The sequence below is a fragment of the Ctenopharyngodon idella genome, chromosome 3 (assembly GCF_019924925.1).
Source record: "Ctenopharyngodon idella isolate HZGC_01 chromosome 3, HZGC01, whole genome shotgun sequence".
NCBI lineage: Eukaryota > Metazoa > Chordata > Actinopteri > Cypriniformes > Xenocyprididae > Ctenopharyngodon > Ctenopharyngodon idella.
The window spans coordinates 5,403,929-5,413,741 of record NC_067222.1 but is presented as its reverse complement, the minus strand read 5'-3'; positions in this window follow the sequence as shown (position 1 = coordinate 5,413,741).

Below are 9,813 nucleotides of genomic sequence, written 5' to 3'. Positions count from 1 at the left end.
GCAGCTACAATGGCTGATAGAATGGATAATATGCTGAAATCTGAATTGGACTTGATTCTTCAGGAGTCTGTATTTTGGACAGATAGTACTTCAGTCCTAAAGTATCTCAACAATGAAAGCACACGATTCCGTACATTTGTGGCCAACAGGGTAACTGCAATCAGAGAGCTCTCAAAAGTGTCACAATGGAGGTATGTGAGTTCTTTTTCCAACCCAGCTGACATTGATTCTGGCTTTGTCAGAAAGGATGGACCTGTAAGCCATGAATCTGCTTTAAGGAAAGCATCTACAGTAAGTCCTCTTGAGGCAGAGTGGCCAAAAACGCCAAGTAACACTCTTAAGACATCTGGCAATGATCTGGAAGTTAACTCTAAGACACAATGTAACTGCAAATTCTGAACTTGAAAAGGAAATGGAATACTTCAAAGCTTCACTGTCAGGTGTTACATTAACACTCAGGGGTCGGCTGGCCGCGCCGGCGATACCACCATGCTTTTTTCTTATCAGTATGAAAGAGACTCAAAATACTCCATCAATGTTGCACATACAATTAAGAGTTATACACCATTTTAATCTGTGAAATATCTTCTTTTATTTGTGTAACACTCAGAGTAAAAACAAAATGTTGTGCCTTTTGAAAATAAAGAAAAGCTAACATGATGCGTGATCTGTCGTCTCCCTCTGAACGAAGTCCAATCTGATAGTTCTCAGAAAATGAACTGTAACTTAGTAAATACTAATCGCAAAAAAATTAGACTTATGTCTAAAGAAAGGTTGAAATGTCAGGTTTTAAATTGTGTAAGTCAAATCGAAAACAAAAATTCTCTGATTATGTAATCTGAATGAAAAGATACACATGTCAGACGTCCCGTGATTCAGCTCATTATCCGCTAATGCGGCCATGGCCACGGAGCAAGCGCTACTCAGACGCAAATTCTGAGGCAATACATGTATACATCGTCGCAATCGTGTATTTATTATCTTGAAAAGTGTTTATCTGCATGTTATAGTGATCTCTGGAAGCCTCTGTTAGTTCCTGGAATATCACATGATATGCCTCTTCTTTTACAGAGATATTTGTGGATTAAAGGTGCACAGAGCACCCTCCGGCTGCAAGTATGAATTGAAAACACAGTATTCAGTGCTCATAGTGATGACAATAAATATTGAATAAATATTACTCCTCTGTATAGAAAATTGACATAAACATATGAGAATCCATCAGTATTTCTCCAAATGTGCATGCTTTTAAGCATATTAAGAAATTACAGTCAATATAAGATTTTAAGAGTCAAAATGTGAAGCTTGAGTCTTAGATCTTTTTAATGATGTATAGTTTGTCAACTGCACATTAACATTTAGGCTATATAATATAACAAATATATTAGCCTCTATGAAATGCCATAGAGGTAGGAATGTTCAGACGCTTTGCATCACAGAAATACATTATATTTTAAAGTATATTAAAATAGAAAACCATTATTTGGTTAGAGACTTAAGACTTCTTTTTAAAAAAATGTGTCCAATCTTTTGACTGGTACTGTAATTTAACATAGGCCTATACAAAATTTTCTTCACATGATGTGCAATAATACGTGCATGCATGAGATCACAAAAATCATGTTTTTTTTTTTTGTCAAGAGTGGACATTAATCCTCTTATCAGCATGATCACAGAGGGTTTTTTCACAGCCTACCTGACTGAAAGCTCATTATGCAGCTCGTTATGTGAATCTTTTGTCTTCTCAGGTGTGAATCACGGCATTATTCATCAAGATTCACACCTCCGTGCATACTGTGTTTCTTGACAAAAAATGTCCTTAGAAAATTTAAATCTCTCTATTGTTTTATATGAATGAGTAGGCAGGATAATTTTTACATCATTTTTAGTCTACAACCTCCAATACCCAGAAGTCTTGTGAACACAGATTTCTTTTTTTTTTTTGGCCTTATTTCAGTGACTTAAGTTTTTTGTTTTTTCAATAACCACGCATAAACGTTATTCCTTCAAAAACACAAACATGTACATACATGTTCCTCACATATTATTGTAGCCTAGTTCATGCTGAATACAGTGTAATGACACTTTTGTCATTAATATGTTTATGAACAACTGAAAAAAGCACAAATGTCAGGGCATGTCAAAACTTCTCCAGGGCCCCAAAAATCCTCAGACCCCAGAGGGTTAACTGTAAATGACACTGAAAATGCTGAGAAATAGATCATTCGCTACAGCCAAACAATCATGTTTTCTGAGGAAATCAAAGCCTTCCAGGCAAGGTAAAAACTGGAACGCAGTAGCGCTCTTTTTAGGTTGTCACCAGTTTTACAAGACAAAATCCTAAGATTAGGTGGCAGACTAAGCAGATAGGCTATGCTTGAGGAGTCCAAGTATCCGCAATGTTAGCAAAGGACCACCATGTTTCACATCTGATCTTAAGATCAATTCACATAGGTGTAGGACATAGCAGCCATAATCACATGTTATCGAAGTTGCAAGAAAAATACTGATTCCAAAAGTGCAAACTGCCATAAGAAAAAAACTTGTCTCAATGCACCGTTTGTAAATGCCAGCGCAGCATTACAGACAAACAATTTATGGTTGTACCTTCCCTGTGACAGACTATTGCCAGACCATTCACAAATGTAGGGCATTGATTATTTTTGCCCATTTCAAATAAAAAGAGGAAGGGACACTGATTAAAAGATATGGGGTAATCTTTACTTGCCTGATGTTAAGAGCTGTTCACATTGAGATTGCTAGCTCTTTGATATTGACGTCGCATTCATGCACTGAAGAGATTCGTTTTCTAGAAGGGGTCAGGTTCAAACAATCAGGACTGACAATGGAACGAATTTTATTGGGGCAGAAACGGAGTTTGCGGAAAGGGCTATACAAGTTTGATAATGACAGGATTCAAACCACATTGCTTGCAAAAGGTGTACAGTGAATTTTCAAGCCCCCAAATATAATCTTCACTGTATAAAGTAAATAAAGATTAATCATTATTAATTATTAAGTTACTATTCAGTCATAAGCAATGAGTGATTTCCTTGTCTTTTGTTGTTTGATTAACATTAAAAACACATTCAGACAGCAGAGAATGCAAGGGCTGCTGGTCTCTTTAAGACATAATACACGGATCAGTACACAAGTTCTGTTTCGCGCCTTGCACTTGAATGTTTAAATTGGCAAGGCTTAAATGAGTTTAGTTTAACCCTCTGGGGTCTGAGGATTTTTGGGGCCCTGGAGAAGTTTTGACATGCCCTGACATTTGTGCTTCTTTCAGTTGTTCATAAACATATTAATGACAAAAGTGTCATTACACTGTGTTCAGCACGAACTAGGCTACAATAATATGTGAGGAATATGTATGTACATGTCTGTGGAATTTTTGAAGGAATAACGTTTATGCGTGGTTATTGAAAAAACAAAAAACTTAAGTCACTGAAATAAGGCCAAAAATATATATTAAATCTATGTTCACAAGACTCCTGGGTTTTGGAGGTTGTAGACTAGAGTTTTTGTTACAAAATGATGTAAAAATTATCCTGCCTACTCGTTCATATAAAACAATAGAGAGATTTAAATTTTCTAAGACATTTTTTGTCAAGAAACACAGTATGCATGGAGGCATGAATCTTCATGAATAATGCCGTGATTCACAACCTGAGAAGACAAAAGATTTGCATAATGAGCCGCATAATGAGCTCTTTCAGTCAGGTAGGCTGTGAAAAAAACCTCTGTGATCATGCTGATAAGAGGATTAATGTCCACTCTTGACAAAAAAAAAACATGATTTTTGTGATCTCATGCATGCACGTATTATTGCACATCATGTGAAGAAAATTTTGTATAGGCCTATGTTAAATTACAGTACCAGTCAAAAGATTGGACCACATTTTTTTTAAAGAAGTCTTAAGTCTCTAACCAAATAATGGTTTTCTATTTTAATATACTTTAAAAATATAATGTATTTATGTGATGCAAAGCATCTGAACATTCCTACCTCTATGGCATTTTCATATAGGCTAATATATTTGTTATATTATATAGCCTAAATGTTAATGTGCAGTTGACAAACTATACATCATTAAAAAGATCTAAGACTCAAGCTTCACATTTTGACTCTTAAAATCTTATATTGACCGGAATTTCTTAATATGCTTAAAAGCATGCACATTTGGAGAAATATTGATGGATTTCTTATATTTATGTCAATTTTCTATACAGAGGAGTAATATTTATTCAATATTTATTGTCATCACTGGTGAGCGCTGCATACTGTTTTTCAATTCATACTTGCAGCCGGAGGGCGCTCTGTGCACCTTTAGTCCACAAATTCTCAGTAAAAGAAGAGGCAGTATCATGTGACATTCCAGGAACTAACAGAGGGCTTCCAGAGATCGCTATAACTGCAGATAAACACTTTCAAGATAATAAATACACGATTTGCAACGATGTATACATGTATTGCCTCAGAATTTGCGTCTGAATAGCGCTCGCTCAGTGGGCGTAGCCGCATTAGTGGATAATGAGCTGAATCACGGGCGTATGACATGTGTCTCTTTTCATTCAGATTACATAAACAGAGAATTTTTTGTTTTCAATTTGACTTACATGATTTAAAATCTGACATTTCAACCTTTCTTTAGACATAAGTGTAAATTTTTTTGTGATTAGTATTTACTAAGTTACAGGCATTTTCTGAGAACTATCAGATTGGACTTCGTTCAGAGGGAGACGACAGATCACGCATCTGTTAGTTTTCATTATTTTACAAAAAAAAACAACATCTTGTTTTTACTCTGAGTGTACACAAATAAAAAGAAGATATTTCACAGATTAAAATGGTGTATAACTCTTAATTGTATGTGCAACATTGATGGAGTATTTTGAGTCTCTTTCATACTGATAGAGAAAAAAGCACGGGTGGTATCGCCGGTGCGACCAGCCGACCCCTGAGTGTTATACGCAGATATATAGCAGCATGTGCTGAATGTGTATCCATCGACAGAAACATACATTAGCCTAACTCTGTCTGTCTGTTTTATTTATTTTCTACAAACCATATATAGATGCGTATGCGTCGTCAGATATGAGATGAACCGTGGTGCACCGAACCGAGTGTGCAGAACGGAACGGTTCGATTTTTTTACCGAGAACCGTTTCACCCCTAAAGTAGACCTATATTCCAGACGTAGGTGGTGCCAGGTTCAGTACATGGCTGACCTATTTTGGAAGTGCTGGATCAAAGAGTACTTACCAGACCTGCAAGAAAGACAAAAGTGGCAAAGCCTAATGAAAAATCTCAAGCCTGGAGACATTGTATTGGTTGCTGATGATTCTGCACCGGGAAACTCTTGGGTAATGGGACGTGTGCTAGAACATTCACAGACAACAAAGGTCTTGTGTGTCAAGCCCAATTGAAAACCAACACAAACACTCTTTTACTAAGCTTTGTTTTACTTTTAGAGGCAAAACTTACAGTCTCTTACACATAATCCTAATGAAGGATCTATTATTTTTTATTGCCTAAATTCAGGTTAACATCTTATCAGGGCTCCAGACAAAAAAATTCATTAAGGAGCCATTGGCTCCTATTGTAATGAGGGGTCGACAGAATGAGGATCCATTTGCAGCTTTTTTTAATAACAATCTTAGTCGTACAAACAGGGTCGATGAACAGCAGACAGGGTAGATAAGACAGTATCAGAGAAGTAAGGCAGGCGTGGGGGTCGAGGCAGGCGGCAGGCAGTAAACAATAGTCCATGAAACAATGCAAAGGGTCAGAGGTAGGCAGCAATAATCCACACGAGAGAAAACAGTCCAAGGTCAAACACAGTAATCCAACAAGAGAAAAATAGAACGCTTAGATATGTCAGCTAGGGAAAAAAACAAGACTTCGCAAAGTGTGTGTGTGAAATGGCCACTTAAATAGTCCAGGTAATGAGGTGCAGCTGGGCTCGTGATCAGAGCCAGGTACAGGGCTTCTGGGAAATGGAGTGTGTGAGTGAAAGTCAATATTCCCGTGATGGTGACCTCTGGTGATGATCGGGGGGAACCACAGAGGCCGGATTCATTACAGAGCCCCCTCCCTGCGAATGGCTCCTGATGTGAGAAGGCTAATGTCACCGAGGTCTTCCACGAGGACGAGGGGCAGGTCTATCCGGATGGGTCAGATGAAAGTCTGTAGTTAGAGTGGAGTCCAGAAAGTCCTTTAGCAGCGGCCCAAGACCTCTCCTCTGGTCCATACGCCTCCCAGTCTACAAGGTACTGTAGAATTCCACCTCGGCACCTGGAGTCCAGGATCTCTTTGACCCTCTCTGTCGATGATTAGAGGAGGGGGTCCCTGGGTCCGGGCCTCTTCTAGATTGTCCACCCCTCTCGGAGCACCAGTGGCTTTGAGCAGAGAAACATGAAAAGTGGATGAGATACGGTACTGGGATGGTAAAGCCAAACAATAAGATACAGGAGTTATTTGTTTAACGATTTTGAAGGGACCCACGTACGTGGGACTGAGTTTGCGGCAGGGTAGTCTTAACCGGAGGTCTCTGGTGGAATGCCAGACCCATGATCCTGGGGTGAACTCTAAACTGGGACGTCTATGGCGATCAGCTTGATCTTTTTTGTCTCCTGACAGCAAGTTGGAGGTGATTGTGAGCCTCATTCCAGGTGGCTTCACTTCTTCTGAGCCAGTCGTTGATGGTGGGTAAGTCTGAGGGTTCACCTGACCATGGGAAGAGGGGTAGCTGAAAACCGAGCACACACTGAAAGGGGGTGAAACCAGTGGATGGCTTGCGTAGGGAATTTTGTGCATACTCGGCCCAGAATAGAAACCTACTCCAGTCAAACACACAAAAACAGAGCCCACCTGGCCTGTCAGTGGTTGAGTCTTTTGGCTGAGCGAAGATATTCAAGGTTGCGATGATCAGTGAGGACGTATTTGGAAGAAGGGGTATTTGGCTCCCTCTAGCCAATGCCACCACTCCTCGAAAGCTGTCTTCATTGCAAGAAGTTTGTGGTTCCCCACATCATAATTCTGTTCTGCTTGATTGAGTTTACAAGAGAAATAAGCACAGGGGAAGAGTTTGGACGGATTACCCTGACGTTGCGAGAGGATAGCTCCAACTCCAGTGCTTGAAGCATCAATCTCAACCATGAACTCAAGTTCAGGATCAGGGTGATGTAATATGGGTGCCGTGGAGAAATGTTCTTTCAGATGATTGAAAGCCCTGTCGGCCTCTGGAGACCAAGTTAGACAACCTTTCCCTCCCTTGTTCATTGAAGTAAGAGGGGCTGCGATGAAGTTACAAATGAATCGTCTGTAAAAGTTAGCGAAACCGAGAAATCTCTGCATCTCTTTGATGGTTGTGGGACGAGGCCAGTTTAAGACAGCTTGCACTTTACGATCATCCATAGTTACTCCATCAGGACTGACCACATAGCCTAGGAATGTCGTGGAAGTTTGATGAAACATGCATTTTTCCGCCTTGGCAAATAGGCGATGGGAGATCAGACGTTGGAGAACTGCCCTGACATGCTTAACGTGTTCTTCAAAAGAGTTGGAGTAGACCAGAATGTCATCCATGTATACTATGACCCATCTGCCAAGCATGTCACGGAATACATCATTGATAAAAGCTTGGAAGACAGAGGGACTGTTGACCAGCCCCGAAGGGCATAACCCGGTACGCGTAGTGCCCACATGTGGTATAGAAAGCTGTCTTCCACTTATCCCCCTCCCTGATGTGGATCAGATTGTAGGCATTGCGTAGGTCAAGTTTGGTGAACCATTTAGCTGAATGGAGCTGTTCGAGTGCAGGGGGTACTAGAGGAAGGGGGTATTGGAATTTGACCTTTTCAACCTTGCTAAATAAAACATTCAAGCGATTTGACAAGATTCTATCACAAGAACGCATTAAAGTGGCACATTCAGTAAATGCAAGCTGTTTTGTTTGACAGAAAGAGCTGCGAATTCCGTCTCTTAACGCGAGTGCCCACTGCAACGCATCCTCACTATGTTCGTCATTTGCATGTGATTTTTAACCTTGCTAAATAAAACATTTAAGCGTTTTTGTGACACAGAGATGGCTCGCATCTCTAATAAAGCTCACGCTCTGAAGCTTGTCCATTCTCGCTTCTATCAGTGCTTCAACGACATCATGTCCAAAATACATGGCGAACCTCATTCAAGCGAGCACAAGAATGCATCAAAGAGCTTTTGTTTAAGTGTTTGTGTGTATGACTGTGTTAATGATGTGTGGCATCTGTGCAAAGATTTGTGCATTAAAGAGGCACGTCGTGTCGCCGGCTCTGCTGTCTCTCTCAGCATGAGCAGATGAGAGAGAGACAGACACACGAGACAGCTGCACGGTGCGATTTATATAACATTAATATACAGTGAAAAGCCATCTACAATCTCAGTATGGATCGGGTGATTGCATGTTTTACACAGTTTATTGAACAGGTTAGTTGATCGCCTGATACGATGTTAAACACACACACAGTTCACGAGCTGAGCCGCGCCTCTTAAAGCGGCAGTGACTTCAGTTCCTTCATAGAAGTATTCAAGCAGATATTTAATCTCCGGAATTAAGACAACGATTAATCGTTTCAATAATCAGTAGATTAATCGATTATCAAAATAATCATATGTTGCAGCCCTACTGTTGATACATGCAGGTATTTTTAAAAATATCAGTACAAATGTAAAAACATTTACACAATAATTAAATGATCAATGTACATGTTAGTACTTAGTAGTTAAAGGCACCCAATATAAAGTGGAGCAAATAAATAATCAATACATTAATCGATAAAAGAATCAACAGATCATCACAACAATTGTTTGTTACAGCCTTAAATACAAGAAATTCCTTCTTTATTTCTTTGCGGCCGAACAGACATGTGCATTGGCTCTTTTGCCTCAGGTTGCCCATCGAGGCTTTGCCAAGCCAACATACTGATATTCTACTTAAACATTATTTTTCTTCTGTTCCTAAATTTTCTGACTGCTACTCCTCCTAGAGCTTTAATGCTACAAGCACCAAACTCGCCACAGACTTTGGCGCTAGTGTCTAGTTAGTTGCTATATCTTTTTAGACAGATCAGATGTACAGATTTTTTTAATATTAATTTTTTAAAAGTCAGAATTTTTCCATAGACTTACATAGACAGAGCAAAAATGCGCCCTCTAGAGGAGCAGTACCGTCCACTGGAAGAAGCTGGATAAGAAATCATCTTGTTTTCAGCCCAGTCAAATGACAAATAATGTTACAAAGAGAGCACTTCACAAGTTGTTTGTTAATGTCAACTGGAAATATTGATCGGATGACGTCTTACACCTTTTAAATAAAACATTCCAGCGATTTGACAATATTCTATCACAGGAACAGATTAAAGACTTACATTTAGATTTTGGATGCGTTTTTGAGTGACACAGAGACGGCTCGCGTCTCTAATACAGCTCGCGCTCCGAAGCTTGTCCATTCTCGCTTCATCATGTCCAAAATACATTTCATTCAAGCGAGCACAAGAACGCATCAAAGAGCTTCTTTGTTTGTATGACTGTGTTACTGTGTTAATGATGTGTGGCATCTATGCAAAGATTTGTGCATTGGAGGCACGTCGTGTCGCCGACGCCTCTGCTGCTCCCAGCATGAGCAGATGAGAGAGAGAGAGACACGAGACAGTTTCGATTCTGTTCTCAGTTTGTCAAGATTCATTATATCTTTGTTTATACCATCTAGAATCTCAGTATTGATGGGGTGACTGCATGTTTTAAACAGTTTATTGAACAGGTTAGTTGAT